The following is a 21420-nucleotide window of genomic DNA, read 5'->3' on the forward strand; positions in this document are numbered from 1 at the left end:
ATTAATGGGTGCCCTTGAACACAGCTCTTAGACTCTCTGACAGGATCGCCTCAGTCACCCCACAGGGCACAGAGACTTTCCTATCTACTCCACAGGCACCATCAAGGCCAAATGAGGTAACTGGGGCGGAAAGCCTCGGCCAGTGAAGGCCTCTAATTTTGCAAAAGAAGTTCCCGCCAGAGATTGTAGCATTCTTGTCTCTGGTCTCCTCAGCTATCCCCTACACACACACCCACCTACACACCCCCCCCCACACACACTCCATAAGCCCCGAGATCCTTTTTAGACCAGGCATTGTCCCAGGTTAGGAGGGGATGGTCAGACATGAATGCTTGACACAATCTCTACACAGATCACGCTGAGACTCAGGAGTCATTGGAAAGGTGGTGTCTTAGTGAAGAGACACCATGACCATGGGTGGCAATTGGGTCAGGCTTCCTCTGTGTAGCCCTGGCTGTCCTGGAGCTCCCTCTACACAAGGCTGGCCATGAACTCATGGAAACCAGCCTGCCTCTGCCTCCTGAGTGCAAGGATTACAGGCATGAGCCACCACTGCCCCACTGACCATGGCAATTCTTCTTCTTCTTTTAATCTTCTGTGCATTTATCCCAGGACTGGGATTGGTAAAACCATGGCAGTTCTTACTGGGGCTGGCTTACAGTTTCAGAGCTTCAGTCTTCATGGGGAGCATGGCAGCATGCAGGCAGACATAGTACTGGAGAAGTAGCTAAGCTTTCTATATCCAGATCCGCAGGCAGCAGGAAGAGACTCAGCCTGGCTTGGACCCTTGACACCTCAGTGCCCATCCCCAGTGACACTCTTCCTCCAGCAAGGCCACACCTCCTAATCCTTCTCAAGTAGTGCCACACCCTGATGACTAAGCACTCAACATTTGCTCCGATGGGGGCCACTCCCATTCAGACCACCAAAGCTGGTGTTTGAATTGTCTCACTGAGCCTGTTAGAATATGCTGGAATTTTCCATGTAGAGAATGAGAAGATTTCTTGGTTGAGTTCCATCAATTCTTTATCTGCCTTTCCTTGTTAATCCTGCCGGGGCCACATTGTAGTAGGGCATCAGAAAACTTCCTTTCAGTCGCTTATCTTACTGGAAAGCAATTGTGAAAAGTTATTAACTCCAGATTCCAATGCTGCCCTTTGGGTAATATGTTACTGGATGTATGGGGTAATATATGTCCTGGTACACACAGGACTCAGTAAGGTTTAGATTTATTCAGCGAGTACATTAGGGGAAGTTCCTAAGTATTTTATATGGCCACCAACCAGAGCAAGTCATAACAAGCATTACTTTTTTTCTTTGTATGAAAATATTCTCCCCCATATATTGTGGCCAGTCAGAGCCAGGAGTGCATCCTGGGCCACAGGCTTACACGTCCATTCAAATTGACTTTCACTAAAACCATGGAGAATGGATGGGAAGTGACCTTGTCTAACTATTAGATGGCGGGTTTGGAGCCTAGAAGGCTTGCCCCTGACCCCCCAGCAGTGATCTTGACCCTGTGGCCGAGTCCTGAGGGCATGGGAGCAGACATCTTGACAAAGGACTATCATGTTGTATCTCGAGAAGCAGCTGCTTTCCTGAGCTGGGGTTTCAGATCTGCCCTCTGGGTTCAGAGATGGAATGTTCTAGAGAGCTAATTGGAAGGAGGTTTCTTTCCTTCTGCAGCTGTCCTCACCAGGTGTCCAGGTACACGCTGTCCCCATCCTCCTCAGTCCTCCCTCTCCCCTTCCTTCTTCTCTCTCAGTTTCCTGGCCTCACTTCTGATGCACAGGCACTCAGCTTCTCGGCTCTTGCCATGAGAATGCTTAGTTAGTTCTATGGAAACGCACATGAATTGTATTCCAGTCAGAGTTTAACACTGTCTTTTTTATTACAGATCTGGGTAAGAATGGCGTCTCATGTTTTCAGGTGCCTGTTCCTGATTGATGGTGATATTAGCATCTTTTTGTGTGTGTTTTTCTTTTCTGTGTATCTTATTTGGAGAAGTAGCTCCTTAAATGTTGCACCCATTTCTATTGGATTATTTTATTATTGAGTTGTAATAACTTTCTATATTCTGGGTAGAAATCCTTTGTCAAAGCTATTGGTTTAAAAAAAATAGTAGTTGGGTTTAATGACCTAAGAACAATCCCTGGAACCCACAAGGTAGGCAGGTGGCAGATGGCCTCTGACCTCGGCAAACTGGGACATGTGTGTATTATGTCAAACATAAATAAATCCAATTGGGTCTTTTTATTTTTGTAAGTAAGTGATTTGAATTCTATATACCAAGAGAAACAAAGTCATCTTAATTGGATTGTCTTGCTAAATACATATCAATTGTTTAATAATTGGAAACTTATTGGAGCAAAGATCTGTCTTTCTACTTGAGGGCCTTACACCATCCACAGAGGCTCAAGTCAGCCCTCAGTCTCTCATGTCCGGAAGGAGCATCTGTAGAATCTGCCATTTTTCTATATATTGGGATTAAATTTAGGGATTGCCCATTGGTATGCAGAGGCCCTGGGAAAGGGACTGGAAGAGTGAGAAGGTGGGTCTGTGGGATGGTCCTAGGCTCGGGCTGGGACGTTCAGCACTGTTTCCTACTCTCTGGCCTTGGCATTTGTAACCGGCTCTCTGGCCCTTTACTGTTTGAATGTTTAATGTTCCTAAAGGCCTTTGTGTGGAGGACTCGGTCCTGCAGCAATGTTCAGTGGGATTGAATCATGAGGTCACAAACTTATCAAAGCAGACATCCATGGGCCACCTTTCTTCTTTTAAGTTGTCCCCCCCCCCCACCCTCAGTGTTTTGTCACAAGAGCAGAAACCTAAAACAGAAACTCTTCCACAGTCCCTGTCCACACTGCCTCCCTAGCTGCCTTAGAATGTCCCCATATTTGGATCGAATTGTGTCCCAGGATGAATAACTAACCTCTACACATGTGAATGTGCCTTCATCTGGAATCACCACAGTCAGATGAAATTGTGACCATTGCCCCAATTAACCGCAGAGAGGGTCTTAATGAAAGGAGAAACCAGAGTTGGGATTGTAGCTCAGCACTACTTGCACGCATGCAATCTCCAGTACAGAAGGAAGGATGAAGGCAGAGGAGAGGGAGAGGAGGGTGCTAGGGCCCAGAGGCAGGCATAGAGACACATGACAACAGATGCTGCTGTGGGGCCTCTGTGATCCAGAGGGACTTTCACCCACTGGCGCCCACCTCAGTTTCACACTTCGAGGCTCCAGACCTGACCTGGGACGTGCTGGTGCGCCTTAAGCCCGCTGCTCTGCAGAGCTCTACTGTGACCACCGTAGGATATGAACATTTTGCCCCCCCCCCATGCCGTGGTGCCTCCTGGGAATGCCAAGGAAAGGCAATGGGAGTGGTGCTGCCTTTTCTTGCCTTTCTCAGCTGCCTGTGCCCTGTGCTACAGATCTCAAGCAAGCCTGCCTTTATTTGCTGACACGAAGCCTTGCTTTCCCCAGAACTATATTCAAGGGTAGATCTTGCCACTTTGCCAATCTAGAAACTCTCTCCTCGGGATGCCCTAAGGTGTGTGTCATCAGAATTCTAGCTCAAGCCAGGTTAACAATCAGTATCCATCATCACGCCCTCTGCTCCTCTCCGTCTCTATTTAAGGGCTGTCAGATTCATGCAGGCAGAGTCTGTTCTCCCATGTCTCCCAGTACAGCTGGGACGATTGCTTGAAGCAAGAGCCCAGGTTAAGCCAAGCAACAGAAAGTGGGAAGGAAGTGTTCAAGAGCTTTCTAGTCGCTCTCCTTGTCCCAGAGTAGACAGCACAGCATCTAGCTTTAAGACAACATCTCTAGGCTCCAGACACTGCTTCACGGACATTGGTCCTTCCTGCAGGACACTCAGCTTCCGAGGCTCAGGTAAGTGTTCTCCAGACCCGCCCACCCCAGGCCCGCCCACCCAGACCTGCCCTTAGGAAATTTTTCCTAAGTCTCCCTCTAAACTCTCTTGCTCTTGGCCTCTTCGTGGGTTGTTTGTGACTTCTCGTTAGTACTGATTTTTTTCCTTATTGTGAAATAAGTCACTACTGTTGGTCTCCTTAAGTGACTTACAAACAACATGAAAATAGAGACGTTTATCCATCTCTGCATATAGCACAGTACACTGCATACAATAAGTTTTAGTCAAATACTTGGCTGGATAAATGAATATATGTTCTGGATAAGTCAGCATAACAGATGATCCTAAAATTCCCTTTTCTTTTAGATATTTAAAAAAAAACCAAGTAGTAAGAATGGTTTAAAATGCTAAGAACTCAAGGAGACGTCTTACCCTGTACCAGCTCCTTCCTGCTAAACCTGGTACCCTGCCATCTCTTCCACTGGGCCTGTTGAGAACTCTGCTGAGTGGCCTCCCCAGTGTGGGCTTGGAGTATTGACAAGAATCCTAGATTGGCCTGGTAAGATTGGATCTGAGCACTGAATTTCTCCAAGGTGCCTCTGCTGATTCTAAGGAGGTGATGTTTGCCCTGTGCTAGGAGGACCAAGGCTGAGTTCACAGCCAACACGACCTCTTTGTTGTTAGAGGCACTAGTTAACTATTGAATATCAAGAGTTAAGCTACACTGACGTCTTCAGAGCCAGTGTTGTTAATACTATCCTTCTGAGCATGACAGCCACCATTGTCCTCAAAAGGGCATCTGTGACCATATACAAGAAACCCTCAAGATTCTGCCTCTTGGCATTCCCTTATAGAGAAAAAGGGGTAGAGAGGACCGTCAGCCCCTTACCTGAGCATCCAGCTACTCCCCCACACTCCAGAAGTGTGCTAGAGTTTGTAGAATTGGAAAGGTAAACAAAGGGTGCAATCTATCTATGCAGCTATAGGAAAGTCACCATCCAGGTTGTGCTGAGACTTCCAGGTGGTATGACTGATTTAGGGCCATCAGTGCTCTTATAAATAATCTCTTACCCGTGCCCTGTAAATGGACCCAGTATACTCATTCATTTAGCATTTAGACTACAGTTAGGTACTTTTTTGAGTGCCTCCCCCCCTTCCCCCAACCCCCTTAAAAGTTCATGCAACCATCAGGCGGAGGCTAACAACAGCCTTCAACTCCTGAGGAAGAGATGGTACTATTCCTTATGCCGTTGTTCAAATGAAGAAATGGGCCTCCCAAGAGTTACAGGCCTTGCTACAGTGGAGCTGGTGTCTGACTAGATGAACATGTTAACTGACAAACCAGACCAGCTGGCAGCAATGATACCCTGGCGAAACACGACTGGCATCTACTTCAGTCAACAAGTTTTGGAGGGGCTTGGCATGTAGCTCTGATGGTAGAGTTCTAGCTTAGTATCCATGAAGGCCTGGGTTCAGTCACCAGCACCACATCAGTCATGGTAGTACCTGCAAATCCTGACACTTAGTAAGGAAAGGCAGAAGGATCAGAGATCACGTCCACCCTGACTATAGAGTGAATTTGAGGCCAACCCAGGCTTCATGAGAACCTGCCTCAAAACAAAGCCCAGGGTTGGCTCTAAGAGCTGGAGAGAACTTGGATGATGCTCACAGGCCCATCCCCCTCAGCCAGTTTGGCCTCGTACATTTCAGAATGATGGCTGCCTTCCCTTGAACCCAAGACTATTGACTTGCAGTTTCAGAGACAGAAAATCTTAGCAGCTCAGGTCAGTATCACCTAGTTAACCAGCAGACTTATATAAAGAATGATCTAGTATATGCATAAAAACAGCTTCCTGCTTTTTTAAGGTGCTAAGGTCTAAGAGACTCTATGGTACCTAGCCCAAGTTTATGTTTCATGCACACTCTGGAGATGGGGTGCAGAAAGGAGCAATGGGATATAAGAAGACAGTCGATTCCTTTGTCTCCCTCTCAGCTTCTTTTTCCTCTGACCAGCGTGGATTTGCCTACGCCCTTTAGTGTTATCTCCGCAGGACTCTTGGAAGACAGTGCATGAGGAGAAAGGACAGCAGAGGCCTGCAGAGTTACCTGGAGAAAGCTCTGGCCTTCAGGACCCAAGAGCTACCGCTCCATGCTGCTGGACCTTGGTTAAGCCAGGGCTTCCCCTCCCCCACCTATCCCAGTCTGCCAATGCAGAGAGATAATGGCACCTGCTTCCCAGAGTGAGCTCCTCAGGGCTTACAGCTCAGCTGCTCCCATAATGCCAAGAGGGGGAAAGGTCTTGGCAAGATGGAAACTAAAACTCAGCTATGAGAATGCTTGAGGGACACGTGGTACAGAGGACAGTGACTCAATAAGGGAGCACAGCACTCAAGACCTGGCTAGCCGACGGCTGTGGTAGTCTTCTCCTGGACAGCTGCTGGGACAAAGCATGGGTCAGGCTGACAGACAGACAACCCAGTCTCCAGCTCTGAACCCTGGGGCCTATGGGTAAACCTGGGGAGGGCCTGTGCATCTGCACACTGTGTTGACTTAGGGTTTCTATCGCTGTGATAGAGACCATGATCCAAAGAAACCAGAGAACTTTTTTTGCTTACACTTTGACATCACAACCCACCACTGAAGGAAACTGGAGCAGGAACACAGGGGAGGAGCTGAAGCAGAAACCATGGAGGGATGCTGCTTACTGACTTGGTCTCTGTGGATTACTCAGTCTGTTTTCTCATAGCAACTAGGACCACCAGGACAGGAATTGTACCACCCATAATGACCTGGGCCATCTTCCATCAATCATCAACAAGAATCAGACCCAACGACTTGCCTACAGGCCAATGTTATGGAGGTATTTTCTCAAGTGAGGTTCTTCTTCCCAGATGACTCCAGCTTGTGTTGAACTGACATAAAACTAGCCAGCGCACATGTGTGTGGAGAAGGATGAAAGTGGGGGAGATACTTCTATGCCATTGTTCTGTAGATAGTTAGTTGTGTGTCTGCATGGGCATGTGTTTAGCTTGGTGTCTGTGCCCAGTCCTGAGGCACCTGTGTAGGACTTACTATTAAAGTAGCTGCTCACAACCTGTGGGTTGTGACTCCTTTGGAGGTTGAATGACCCTTTCAAAGGGATCACCTAAAACCATTGGAAAACACAGTTACTTACATTATGATTCATAACAGTAGCAAAATTATAGTTATGAAGTAGCAACAAAAACAAGACAAATACTTTTATGGTTGGAGGTCATCAAAACCCAAGGAAATCTATTAGAGAGTCACAGTATTAGGAAGGCTGAGAACTACTGTGTTAAGTGGAAAAGAGATGTTCTAGCTTCTATGGGGCTGGAGGCACGGTGATTATGCTGTGGCATGTGAATGGGATGTCACAAGGTCACAAAACCAATTCTCAGTGTCTTAGCCTGGCACGCAGGCCGTCCACACGTAGCAGCAAGGAGTCTCCCAGTGCCTCACCACTCTCATGGCGCCTAGCTATGTGGCCATGTGACTTTGGGCTGGTTTCTGCCCTTCTGTGACTTATTCTATCAAATAGCAAATGAGCTCTCTCAGCAGTTTGTAGGCAGTAGAGCAGAGCACACATGTAAGGTTGTTTTCCTGCCATCCCTTGGAGTTCTGGCCTTCTGTGCCTTTCTTCTTGCTGGCCTTAGTGGGAAAGCTGCCTGCTTCAGCAGAGAAACCCTGCGCAGCCATTGCCTAGCTGTACCAAGGGATGTCTCTGTAGTTGGGACAGCCATCGGCTGAAAGCAACAATGATTCACCTTCCCTCTAGCCAACCCGCCTCCTCTGTCCCAGTGTCCTGGGCTTAACTCAGCCAGGGCAGAGAAGTGGGAGAGAGAAGATAGGGGAGAGGAGAGAGAGGAGAGAGGAGAGAGAGGAGAAGGGAAGGGGGAAAAGAGGAAGGGGGAGAGGAGAGAGAGGGGAGAGGGGAGAGAGGGGAGAGGAAAAAGAGGAAAGGGAAGGGGGAGGGGGAAGGGGGAGGGAAGAGAGTGGAGAGAGAGGAGAGGGAAGAGGGGGAGGGGAGCAGGGGGAGTAGGACAGGAAAAAGGAGGGAGAGGGGCTAGAGGAGAGAGGGGGAAGGGGGAGGGGAAAGAGAGGAGAGGGAAGAGGAGAGAGAGGGGAGAGGGAAGGGAGGAGGGGAGAGGGAAGAGAGGAGGGGAGAGGGGAGAGGGTCTCATCCACTCATCTTCTTTCTGGGCTATCCACAGAACTATGTGGTCCTTCCAGTTGAGCCAGAAAGCCTGTTCACACTGAGGCCTAGAGTAGGTGGGGCCAACCCCATGTGGAAACTGGGCCCCGGTGTATGACTGTAGCCGAGAGTCTGGTCTGTAACATCTCCTCCCACCTGACAATATCTGCCCTGAGGCATGGCTTCTGAGAAGCCTAGCATTTGAGGCCAATAGCTGCTGGGAAATATTATTTCCTCTTGGCCAGTAGAGAGCCAAAGATAGAGCAAACAGTAGGCACACGGAGGGAATCTTAGTGCTACATTAGCTGCCCACAGATGGGACAAGGCTGAGTTTCATTCATCTGGAGGGACAGGAGGGCGGGAAGACAGCACAGAGCAGTCGTCAGGAAGAGCTGGAGGATGGAGAAGGTGTCCTCAAAGAGTCCCATGTGCCGAAGGTGATGATGCTGTCCCTTGTCTGAGACCTCCCTCAACAGAGGAGGAGGTGCTGGGGTGCACTGCCTGTGAGCATAGCAGTGCCATCGGCAGATGTGATCTACAGACGTGATGGTGCTCCCTAAGTGTGGAATGGCACGGCTCCTGTCAGAGGTTGCTGACAGGGGACTTCTCTCTTTTGAATGAGCCAGTACTCTGAAGAGAGACACTTCTCCCCTCATCCCTTAACTTGAATGAGGTAGAAGACGGTGCTGTTTGGAGTCTCTGACTTTCATTTATTCAAATGTACTTTTGGCCCAAAAGGTCCTTGCCGTATAACTCTGCTCATAGGAGGACTTAGGTTAGTCCAAAGGAGAGACAGAAAGAGTGGTGACTGACAGGCTGGGGGAGGGGAGCCTGAAAACCCTAGGCCTGGGTCTGGCTTCCATGTTTACAAGGTGAAGGGCTACAGTGGTGGCTTTGGAGGGCGGTTGACAATTATGAATGCATCCTATCAAGCTATAGACTTCAGATAGTTACAATGACACACTTTGTTTTGTGTTTTTTAAGTGAATATAATAATCTCATGGTTTTATTGTCGTCATCACAAAATCAACTTAGCGCTGGTCCCCTGGCCCTTCCTCTCCTTGTCTTGTTCAGTTCTGAAATGCTCACATATCTGAACAGCCAGCACTGTCAACAAACTCTGGTCTCAGCGCAGTCTTCACTTTGGAAACACGGGGTGCTTCACACAATCACACAGCATCCTTGCACAGGGACCAAGCTCATCTTTTCTGTTTTGTTCAGACTGTAGTGCGTGCACTGTGGTCCAGAGCAGTACTGTGTATCGCCAGAGGGTGATAGCTTTCCTTAGCTTTCACAGGGGGGATCTCTGTGAGTTCAGGGCCAGCCTGGTCTACATGGTAAGTTTCAGGATAGCCAAGGTTATAAGACCTTGTCTTAAAAAAAAAAAAAAAAACCAAAACAAACAAAACAGAAAGAAACAAAACAGAAAGAAACAAAACAAACACCACTGGCTTTTGCTTATTAATTTTATAACCTGGCTCCTTGGTGATTTCTCCAGGCTTTGAGAATATTTGCCTATGGTAATTTAAAATTCCCCTATATCCTAGATGGGTTTGATTTCCTCTTCTGCCCGACTCTGTTCTACCTGAGGTTGCTCCTTCAGTTAGTTCCGAAAGTTTATCTATTATTTCATAAGTTTTCTTTTTCTTTTTTTCCAGTTTGACTTTTCTTCTGCTAACTCCAGGTATCCAGATATTTAGCTTTTCTAACATAAAACCCTATTTCCTATCTTTCCTTCCAAAAAGGAAGGAGGCAGAAACACTGCTCGGGTCTCGCTCAGTTTGCTTTTCCAGTTTATCCCTTTCCAGTTTGCTTTGACCATCCTACTAGTTACCAGCTGCTGCGCATGTCATAGAAACCGCCCAAGCATAGAACTTCTACTTTTTCTTGGTTTTCCTCTGTGACATTCTCCAGCGGCTTCCCATGTGAGCCTGGGCTCCTTTGTTTTTGATGGAGGGGATGTTGGCTGCTGTGTCAGGAAGCAACTATGCTGTTAGGAAGCCAGACCATAGACCTTGCAGGCTTCCGAAGACTTGAGCTATGGGGATGAATAAACCTTAAGGTGGGCAAAGCAAGCTTCAGGCACCTGAAGACCACAACCCCCACCCAATTTAGTCTTTAGTCACAGCATAAGTAATACCTAGAACCCTGGATATTTATTATTTGTTTTTTCTTTTGTTTATACGGTGCTTAGAATAAAATCTCAAGCCTTGGTGGGCATGGGAGACCCACCCCAGCCTTCTTCACTTCATATTTTTGAGGCAGAATCTTTTTATTATTATTATTATTTTGGTTTTGTTGTTGTTGTTTCTTTTGGATTTGGTTTTTTTCCGAGACAGGGTTTCTCTGTATAGCCCTGGCTGTCCTGGAACTCGTTCTGTAGACCAGGCTGGCCTCGAACTCAGAAATCTGCCTGCCTCTGCCTGCCTCTGCCTCCCAGAGTGCTGGGATTACAGACGTGCGCCACCACTGCTGCCGGCTTGAGGCAGGATCTTACTGAATTCATCTTGAACTCACCCTGCAGTGTAGCGTGGGCGTGTTTTGAACTCACCCTCCTCTAGGATGAAGGGACTGTCCCATCAGGCAGAGCTCAGCACGCTGTATTCAAATTCTCATAAAATTGCTTCATTTCTAATTTATCTTGCTATGAGAGGAAGAAAATAACATAATAGTGATAAATATATATAATATCAAATCCAGTCTGGATGATGGTCATCTCTGTTTCAACGCAGCCATAAAATATTTTGTGGCCAGGGCCAGTAAAATGCTGTGGCACTAGCCACACCATGTAGTTAGCCAGTGCTTACTCCGTGTAGTAGCCGCCCCCTTGGTCTGGTTCCTTCTACCCTCGACGTCCCAGAGAGAGAAACTCCATTTGGACTCCCACCTGAGAAGGGAACGCCTCGGCCTTTGAACGTGGAAGGAGACCGAGGAACAGAAGGCAGCTGGCCTGCTCCCAGTTTACCAGCACCGGTTTAACCTCACCTCCTCCCATTTTACCTTCACTGGTCTAACCTCACCTCTAATGCACAGTGAATATGAGGCCAGGCGCCATTTAATCCAAGAAAATGGTGCTAAAGCGATGGGGGCTGGGAGCTGGAGTGTCGTTGACTGCAGATTGCTCTCCGCTTCCCAGGTTAAGTCATTCCTATCAGCCTGGGGCAGCCTCGTGGTTGTGCTCTTCACAGTACCCTGGGGTAAGTCTTGGGAGAAAACGGTTTGAAAGATACAAACCACACCTTGTAACTCCCCTGTCTCGCCAGCCTTCAGCCTCCCCAGGAAGCTTCCAGATTCTTCACCTGGCTCAGTTAGGGGCGAGGACTGCGGTGTGATATCTGGCCCAGCCCATGGACGTTCCCATAGAAGCAGCAGCCTAAACATTGGCTAATGGCGTTGTGACCTGGCCTCCTGGGGAAGTGGGCGGGGAGTCGTCACGTGTCTCCCATCCCTTAGCTGCCCATCTTACCCTGCAGACTCGCTTCTGTGGCCTTTTCTACCAGTCTGAGTTTCTTTCACACTCTCCAGCCGGAATGATGGTTCCTAGACCTCGGAGTAGCCTAGGGATGTAGGAAGCCTTGTTACGCTTATGCATCTTACTGCAACCACCTCTTGCCCAAGGCCTGCTCAGTGCAGCTTTGATTTCTGCTTGGCCCCTGTTCTGGGAGGCTGAAAGGAGATAGAAGTTATCCGCAGGACAGGAACCCATCCATCCAAGGGTTCTGAGCCACACCATCCATCGCCAATTGCATTCCTAAAAAAAAAAAAAAAAAAAAAAAAAAAAAAAGGTTTCCCAGCCTCATTCTCAACTGGCCCCTACCCTGCCATTTCTTCTTGCTGTAGCCTGTAGAGTTCCTAAATAATGCTTGGTCTTGTCTACCACAGTTAACATAATACCTGGGCACACACATACATGTACACCTGCATACACACATGCACACATAGACACACACACACACACACACACACACACACACACACACGGAAAAAGTTAAGTGTGCATTGTTACCTCCTTTTCCTTGCATGCAATGCTGAGAAGCATGAAATCATTTACCCACAGTCACATGTCTCATGCTAGCTCTAGGATTGGCATCAGCCTGGCCTGAGTCCCAGGGCCTGCTTCACTGTACAGGGCATGGCTCTCCTTGGCACGGCGCCACATACACACGGAAAGGAAAACTTCACTTAACCAGAACGCTCCCCTGGCAGACAGTCCCTGTGTCCCTGTCCGTGCCCCACCCCCATCTGCTGTCTATCTTTCTTACTGGTGGCAGGACTGTGGACATAGTTCTTACTAAATGAAGCATGAGATTAAATTATTTCTTTAAAGCCTATTACCTGCTCATTTCCCCAGGGCAGTTCTTTATTAAGTAATTTCTCACTTTTTCCAAGTGCGTCAGTGACGGATAGTGGGCCAGGGAAGAGCGAAAGGAGACAGAAAGCTACCAATGGCTGACTTGGTCACTGGAAGGGAGAAAGAAGTCTTTGGAGCTGAGTATGAAGACTCTTTTCTCCACAGAGCTCTCAGGAGCACCACAAATGCCCTTGTTAGAAGTGTGCCCTTCAAGCCAGGCAGTGATGGCACACACCTTTAATCCCAACACTTGGGGAGGCAAAGGCAGGCAGATTTCTGAGTTCGAGGCCAGCCTGGTCTACAGAGTGAGTTCTAGGACAGCCAGGGCTATACAGAGAAACCCTGTCTCAAAAAAAAAAAAAAAAACAAATCCAAAATAAATAAATAAACAAACAAACAAAAAGAAAGAAAGAAAGAAAGAAAGAAAGAAAGAAAGAAAGAAAGAAAGAAAGAAAGAAAGAAAGCAAAAAGAAAAGACGTGTGCCCTTCTGAGCTACTCCTTTGGGAATCTTGTCTTCCCGACTGTTCTTTGCTGGGATGGAATCCTCAGGGTCTGGGCAGGAAGTGAGTGTCACCCGGATCCCAGATCCTGACAATCCTCCATATACTGCGGTGAGTCACTCTCTCAGCCCCTTGAAGCCTAGAGTAGATTTCTTGCCTGGTCAAAGTGCCCCGATGATGCTCTCCAGGGAGATCTCTGGGAAGATCCGCCTTGTGTCCACATGGGTAGCACATATGACTCATCCTGAACTCGGGTAGACAAAATATCTTCTGATAGTAACTCAGGGTTCAGAGCCTACTGGCCACCCAGGTAGGCTGCTGTAATCATGATTATAGGCCTTGGGTCTGATACCTGTATCCTAATTCCAGCTTCCTGTCTACCTTTGGTCGGGTTTCCAACATCTGTGGCCTCAAGTCTAAAATAAAAACCATCATGAAAACCACACCCACCTCCTGTCCACTGCAGAGTGGAGGTCTGCGTGGAATGGGGCTGGGAAGAGCATGGAGAGCCTGTGCTTTAGGAATAAGCATTAGCATCCTTGTGGGTGCTTCTTTATCTTCTCTGTCCATGCTCCCTCTCTGGTTGACTGCAACCAGTCCCAGGTTTAGCTGTGTAGAGGCTGATGATCCCGAAATGTATGCATCAGTCCAGGCCTTTCTTCTGAATGCCACTCATAACTCGAGTCTTGCTTGGAATGTCCACTTGGAGATAGCATTTGCAACCAAATTTGTATATGTGTATGTGTGTGTGTGTGTGTGTGTGTATGGGTATATGCATATGTATGTGTATGTGCATGTGTGTATGTGTGCTTGTATGTGCCTGTGTATGTGTATGTGAATATGTGTGTGCATGTGTGTGTGAATGTGAATGGGTGTGTGTGCATGTGTGTGTATGTGCTTGTATGTGCATGTGTATGTGTATGTGATTGTGTGTGTGCATGTGTGTATGTGTGCTTGTATGTGCACGTACATGTGTATGTGTATTTTCTCCATTTATTCCCTGTTCTATACTCTCTAGTAGTTCTCCATTTTAGTAACCTTTCCAATAAATCAAAGGCAAAGCCGGCAGCCATTCTTAATTTCTCTTGTAGTCATCCTTAAGACCTTTAATTCACTCCACTCGTCCACCCAGTAATCCTTCAGCAACTTTCTCAACTCCTACCGCCCACTCCCAAATCACCTGGTTCTACTCAGAGGCCAGCAACAGCCTCCCCATGGCATCACACCAGCAGCCCAAGTCTTCCCAAAACAAAAGTAGGCAGGGCAAGGCCCAGCGAGCACTCAGCTCAAAATGAAAACCCTAACGTGAAGTCTGGACTTGAGCTGAGGTGGGGTTTGAGCGAGCGGTCTCTCGTAGGCTCAGGTACTGAGCACTTGGTCCCGGTCGGTGACAGGGTTTGAGGAGGCTGTGGAGCTTTAGGATGTGGAAATTTGCTGGAGGAAGTATGTCACTGGGGGTGGACTTCGGGGTTTGTAGCCTGACCCCACTTCCAGGGTGCCCTTCTTTATCTTTGTGCCACTGAGGTGTGAGCTACAAAAATTGTGTGGGTGGAAATGGTCAAGGTACACGATATGTTTGACAGAAGCTGTCATTACCAAACCCATCACTAGGTACATTGATAATATGTGCCAATAAGACGTTTGTCTGTGAAAGAATAACAACAATGAAGACCATTTCAGTCACCCCTCTGCCCTGGCAACCCTAAGCTCACTAGGACCTCCCTCCCAGGCTCTCCCTCTCCCCGCTGTGTGCTCCAGCTTCATGTCTTTGCTATTCCTCACCACAACAAGCACACCCCAAGCTTCCTCGGCCCAGAACTCTGTATTCCCTCCTTCTGTTGTGTGGAAAGCTGTGCTTGGTGTGTCCTTATTTTCTGATGGTCTCAGGTGACCCCTGTGAAATGGTTGTTCAGTTCTCAGAGGGGTCCCAACCCAAAGGCCCGATGCAATGTCTTTGGTGACTAAACAGTGTCCAGTTTCTTAGAACAAACAACAAAAGGCTCAAAAACCCACGGCAGTAGATGCAACACAGGAGGAAGAGGGTGACCCAGGCTCCCTAATAGCCGAGGTGTCTGTGGCTAAGGTAAGGGGATACCTGTCACCACGGGTATGCCATTCCTGAACAGAGAGGGTTGGTTTTTTTGGTTTTTTGTTTGTTTGTTTGGTTGGTTTTTTGAGACAGGGTTTCTTGAGACAGGGTTTCTCCGTGTAGCCCTGACTGTCGTGGAACTCACTCTGTAAACCAGGCTGGCCTCGAACTCAGAAATCCGCCTGCCTCTGCCTCCCAAGTGCTGGGATTAAAGGTGTGCGCCACCATGCCCGGCAAACAGATTTTGCTGGCAGCTCAGCCTCCCCAGCTGTGGACTTCAGTACATTTGAGGTTGTTTCCTGTTCTTCATGTCTCTGTATCCTAAAAAACAAACAAAAAAACAAAAAAACTTGTTCTGGAGCAAACCCAAATAACTCCTCTTTGGTTTGTAAACAGAAGGCACCAAACTCACACAGAGACTTCCATCCTTGGGCCCAAGTCTAAAATTTTTTGCCTACTTGCTTTCCTGACCAATCTCAACTGCTTCCAGGTTTCAGAGGATCAAAAACAACACATGAAAATCTCGTCTCCAAATCTTTGATGTTATAAATAGCATTGACACTCACTTCCTCTCACTTCCTCAGGCCTGTTCCTAGCCACGGCCTTTGCGTATGCTCAAGGGTAAGGCACATCTTTTTAATACTAAATTAGTCCTCAGAATAAAAAAAAATGCTTACTGTTAATTGTGTCTGAATATTTTTATTAGGAGCACTCTTTAAATTACACTTGGCGCAGGCTATGGGATGGTCCAATGGATGAAGTGTGCCTGCCCAAGCCTGAGTACTTGAGTTTAATCCCCAGGACTCAGAGAACTGACTCCTGCAAGCTCTCTTCTGATTTCCACACACAGCACAGACGCCCCCCCCCCTACACACTTAATCGGGTTTTGTTGTTGCTTTGGTTTTAGTTTTTTAGACAGGGTTTCTCTGTGTATCCCTGGTTGTCCTGGAATTCCCTTTGTAGTCCAGGCTGGTCTTGAAGGCAGACATCTTCTTGCCACTGCTTCTGCCTCTGGAATGCTGGGATTACAGGCATGCTCCACACTGCCTGTCTTAGTTAATCAGTTAAATTACTCTAAAAACAACAGAGAGGGTTCCTCTCAACCCTGGCTGGAATCTTGGGAGTGACGTGTGTATATGTTAAGAAAATATCTGGTTGAGGGTCAAGCATGCAATTTCTTTGGAAGAGTTCTTGCCTGGTATGTAGAAAGCCTTGAGTTTAATCCTCAGCATGGGACAAACTGGGTGTGGTGTGCCCCTGTGATCTCAGCCCTTGGGAGGCAGAGGCAGGAGGCTCAGAAGTTAAACATCCTTGCTTTCGCTACATACATACACTGTCTCAAAAAATATTTCATCTGGTTCAACTCAAGGCCAATGCTATCCAGATCTCTAAGGGTGGTGTGGGGCATCAGTCTATTTTGTTAAAGTTTCCTGGATCTTCGCAGTGTTCAGAGAGTCCGTGTCCCTAAAATCCCTAACATGATCCTTGCTAATTGTGTATACTATTAAAAGTCGATTCCCCAAGAGTCAGAATCCAAGAGTGCAAAGAATGACTGTCATTCTTGGGAATGTGACTGCCTCTTGCCCTATCAATTCATTGTCTGCAAAGAGACACACTAAGCTCTCTGAAGTGTAAATTACTGATAACCCTTACAATGAGACACCTTAGTACTGAGCAGGAGGGCCTTTTGCATCCATGTCTCCCTCCCCCATACCATACCATACCATACCATACCATACCATACCATACCATACCATACCATACTCCTCATCCCATAGTAGCAGCTGTTTCCTTTAATGCCTGTCAGATTCCTACAAGGCCCTCTCATAAAGATGGAGAGATTCAGGGCCACATCAAGATCTGGGCTTCTGAGCAGGGCAGTGTCCCTTTAATTTGCTGCTGGGATTGGGCAGCAACTGAGAGGAGGACCTTTGAAATATTTATCTGCTTGTTATTTATCTGGGCAGGGTGGTGGGGGAGGGGAGAAGAAGCCCTGGGAACTATGCCCAGAGCCAGAGCCAGTGCAGGGAAAACTAGGCTAAATTTGTTTGAGTAACTTTCACTGTACTTTTTTTTTTAATGAGAAAAGTAGCAAATGTTTGCTAGAGAAAACTTGAACTACACAAGAAAAGTGTAAAAAAGATAACAAACTGTCTGTGCTTTCACTAGCTGATATGGGCTTCCACATTTCCACGTCCGGGGCGCACACATGCCCTCTATGAGTGCGCACACGTGTCCTCTATGAGTGTGCACAGTACCTTCCTTCTATGAGTGTGCACATGTGTCCTCTATGAGTGTGCACAGTGCCTTCCTTCTATGAGTGTGCACACGTGTCCTCTATGAGTGTGCACAGTGCCTTCCTTCTATGAGTGTGCACACGTGTCCTCTATGAGTGTGCACAGTACCTTCCTTCTATGAGTGTGCACATGTGTCCTCTATGAGTGTGCACAGTGCCTTCCTTCTATGAGTGTGCACACGTGTCCTCTATGAGTGTGCACAGTGCCTTCCTTCTATGAGTGTGCACATGTGTCCTCTATGAGTGTGCACAGTGCCTTCCTTCTATGAGTGTGCACACGTGTCCTCTATGAGTGTGCACAGTACCTTCCTTCTATGAGTATGAACATGTGTCCTCTATGAGTGTGCATAGTGCCTTCCTTCTATGAGTGTGCACACGTGTCCTCTAAGAGTGTGCACAGTGCCTTCTCCTTCTATGAGTGTGCACGTGTTCTCTGAGTGTGCACACGTGTCCTCTATGAGTGTGCACAGTGCCTTCCTTCTATGAGTATGCACATGTGTCCTCTATGAGTGTGCACGGTGCCTTCCTTCTATGAATGTGCACACATGTCCTCTAAGAGTGTACACAGTGCCTTCTCCTTCTATGAGTGTGCACATGTGTTCTCTGAGTGTGCACACATGTCCTCTAAGAGTGTGCACAGTGCCTTCTCCTTCTATGAGTGTGCACATGTGTTCTCTGAGTGTGCACACATGTCCTCTAAGAGTGTGCGCAGTGCCTTCTCCTTCTCTGAGTATGCACACGTGTTCTCTGAGTGTGCTACATCCTCTGCCTTTTCCACAGTTAGTATACAACAAGCACACTCCATGTGTGGAGGTTGCTTGGTCCGTGTGCTTGTTTTTGTTTTTGTTTTGAGAGACAGTGTCTCACTCTGCAGCCCTTGATGCTCTGCAACTCACTATCTCTGTCAGGCTGGCCATGAACTCGGAGACTTGCTTGCCTCTGCTCTCTCCGTGCTACAATTACTTATATCTATTATTTTTAAGTATGTGTGCATCCACATGTGTGCACACTCACAAGCACTTGCACACAAGAGTGGAGTGCCCACAGAATGTAAAAGAGGGGTTGAGATTCCCCAGAGGTGGAGTTACAGGTGGTTGTGAGGCTTGTGCCATGGTCCTGGGAACTGGGCCGAGCTCCCCAACAGGAGCAATGTGTGCTCGCAATCCCAGCTCCCAGTTTCCTGCCCCATCAAAGAGCTTCTAAGACCAGAGCGGGAACAGTTCCACAACAGTCTCTCGTCTGTCAGCTCAGATGAGAGCTGAATGAATTTAGGTTATTCATTCTCTATTATTGGGCATTTAGGTTATTTCCAAGCTTCAATTTTTTAATGAAGAATAATAAGGCTGACATTTATCCACAAATCTCATATCTGTAATTAAAATTTACTTCATCTCTAAAGTTGGCACAAAGAAAGGCGGGCTTGGTTTTGTTTGTATGCTTGTTTGCTTTTGAGACTTTCAAACATTAATGGAAAATTCATACAATGTAAAATTTGTCATGTTAAAATGCATTCTTTGGGACATTTAGTGCAGGCACTGTTATGCAGTGATCACTGCCACTGGATTCTTGAAGGAACTCTGCTCCCAAAGCTGCCGGCCACACCCGTCCCTTGCACTGGGAATACTTGTCCATTCTGAAATACATTCATTGGAGAAACACTGGAAACATTTATTTTGACTCATTGTTTTACAGGTCTCTCTCTCTCTCTCTCTCTCTCTCTCTCTCTCTCTCTCTCTCTCTCTCTCTCTGTGTGTGTGTGTGTGTGTGTGTGTGTGTGTGTGTGTGTGGATGGCAGGGGTTGTCTGTGTAGCCCTGGCTGTCCTGGAACTCGTTTCAGAGATCTCTTGCTCTGGGCAGGAGAAGAGAGGGGCTGAGTTTGTGGTAGAGTGAAACTCGCTTCATAGAGCAAGGAAGCAGAGAGGCAGGGAGAACCCACCACAAGTCAGATTCCCAGACACATGCCCGAGGGACTGGGCCTCACTTCCGAAGCTTTCCACTCCTTCCTAGGAAGGCCAGCCTGTTAGGATTGCAGGCTGTGACTGCTCCGAGGGAGTGACCCACTGAGCCGCTCACAGCCCTCGCTCGGTGCCTGGTGACGTCCTGGAGACACCCAGAGCCAGGCCTTCTTTCAGCTCCTTAAATACTGGCTCAGAAACACCACTCTAACACTTGAGGGCTACATTTTCATGGCCAACACACAATTTATTTTTATTTTTCACAACTTTATTGTGGTCAAAAATTTCAAACCTAGGGCCAGAGAGATGGCTCAGAGAAGAACACTGAATGCTCTTCTGAAGGTGCTGAGTTCAAATCCCAGCAACCACATGATGGCTCACAACCATTAGTAATGTGATCCTACACCCTTGTCGGGGTGTCTGAAGATATCTACAGTGTACTTACATATAATAAATAAATAAATCTTAAAAAATTTTTTTCAAATCTATGAAGGCTGAGAAAGGACTAGAGAGATGGCTCAGTGGTTAAGAGCACTGACTGCTCTTCCAGAGGTCCTGAGTTCAGTTCCCAGCAACCACATCGGGGCTCATAACCATCTGTAATGGAATCCAATGGCCTTTTCTGGTGTGTCTGAAGACAGCTACAGTATACGCATATAAATAAAAATAAGTAAATAAATATATTTTTTTTTAAAAGAAGACTGAAAAAACAAAAGGATTGCGTGAATACCCTTAACTCCTTTACTTAACCCTCCTTCAGTGGTGTAACTTACAAATCTACTTATTCTTTCATATAATCTTATTTTCTTCTCCTTTGGTGTATTCATACTTTTTTTTTGGTCAAATGGGTTGAAAATACCAAGACGCCATGATCATCCACTCACTTCTCAGAACAGCAAGGTGTTTTCTCCCAGGACCATAATACTCTAACAAAAACTCTCTCTCTGTGTCTCTCTCTCTTTCTCTGTCTCTCTCTCTGTGTCTCTCTCTCTCTGTCTCTCTGTGTGTGTGTGTATGTGTATGTGTGTGTATGTCTGCTCCCCCTCCCCCCCTCTCTCTCTCTGTGTGTCTTGAAGTATACTGCCCTTGACCTAACTCACACCAAGATTCACGCCTGATTCACATCACTTGTATTCCTAGGCATGTGGTTGTGGGACGCTTCATAAACCTCTTCAGCATAAGATTCCTCCTGTGAAAAACCGGAGCTTCTGATAATTTAAATGACAAAACATAAGCACTGCCTCTACAGCATGGGACAGTGTACAGCAAATCAAAGGTATTTGATCATCTAAAAAGGTGCAGCTAAAATGGACATTAGGAGACAACTTTAGATCAGTCCACTGTACAGATGAGAAAACTGAGGTCCAGGATGAGAAGTGGGGTCCTCCCACTCTAGCTACATTTGAGCTCCTGTATTATTTTGCACACCCAGTGGAAGTGTACTGATATAATGCAAGGTGTCCAGCCTGTACACCTGCAATCCAGTGCACTTAAATTAGTGTGTCTGCATATTTTGGATGGGCAATTCTCTGTTTCTGTGGCAAATGCAGTCTTTACTTCAAATGGACACTGATGTTTTCCCCACCCCACCCCCCACCGTGCAGCGACCAGCAGCAGGCACAGGCACCTGGCCACCTTGTTCTTACACCCGTGACACTTTACGTATTCTCAAAACACCTTCAAGGATGCCAAATAAACCAGAGGTGACACCCTCAAACGCCACTGCATAGGTGACTTCTTACTTTCCGAGGGAACTGGGTTGACTGTTTGCCTGTGGAAACCACCTTGACCTGGCCTCACTTGCCAGAGAGTAAATGGGTTGCATTTGTCTCCTGCAATGCTACTCGGAAGGACACGACTTCATCTCTGCAGTGTTTGTGCCAAAAACAGCTGAAGGAGAATCCAGACTCCACCTTCAAATGGCCAGCGGGGACTCTTCTAAAATGTTCTAAAAGGCAAAGAAGGTAGGTGTGTATGACCAGGGTGGCCTCCCGAGTGCTGGGACTGAAGGCATGTGAACCACCCCACCTAGTGTGGTGTTGATAGTTTCAATCCATTTAACCAAAAAGGAAGTATGAGTGTTGGGGAATGTGGGAAGGGTGTGTGTGTGTTTGCGTGTCTGTGTGTGTCTGTGTAAAAT

The 21420-nt window shown here is 47.2% G+C and overlaps 1 non-coding gene across 1 annotated transcript; it reads right to left on the reverse strand.

The window, feature by feature from the left end:
* Window positions 1-9233: 9233 nt before the first annotated feature.
* Window positions 9234-9338, reverse strand: LOC127688099 (U6 spliceosomal RNA). The gene has a single exon (XR_007978555.1). It is a non-coding gene; the product is annotated as a U6 spliceosomal RNA (small nuclear RNA).
* Between the last annotated feature and the right edge of the window lie 12082 nt (window positions 9339-21420).

This window comes from Apodemus sylvaticus, chromosome 6, assembly GCF_947179515.1.
Source record: "Apodemus sylvaticus chromosome 6, mApoSyl1.1, whole genome shotgun sequence".
NCBI classification, from domain to species: Eukaryota; Metazoa; Chordata; class Mammalia; order Rodentia; family Muridae; genus Apodemus; species Apodemus sylvaticus.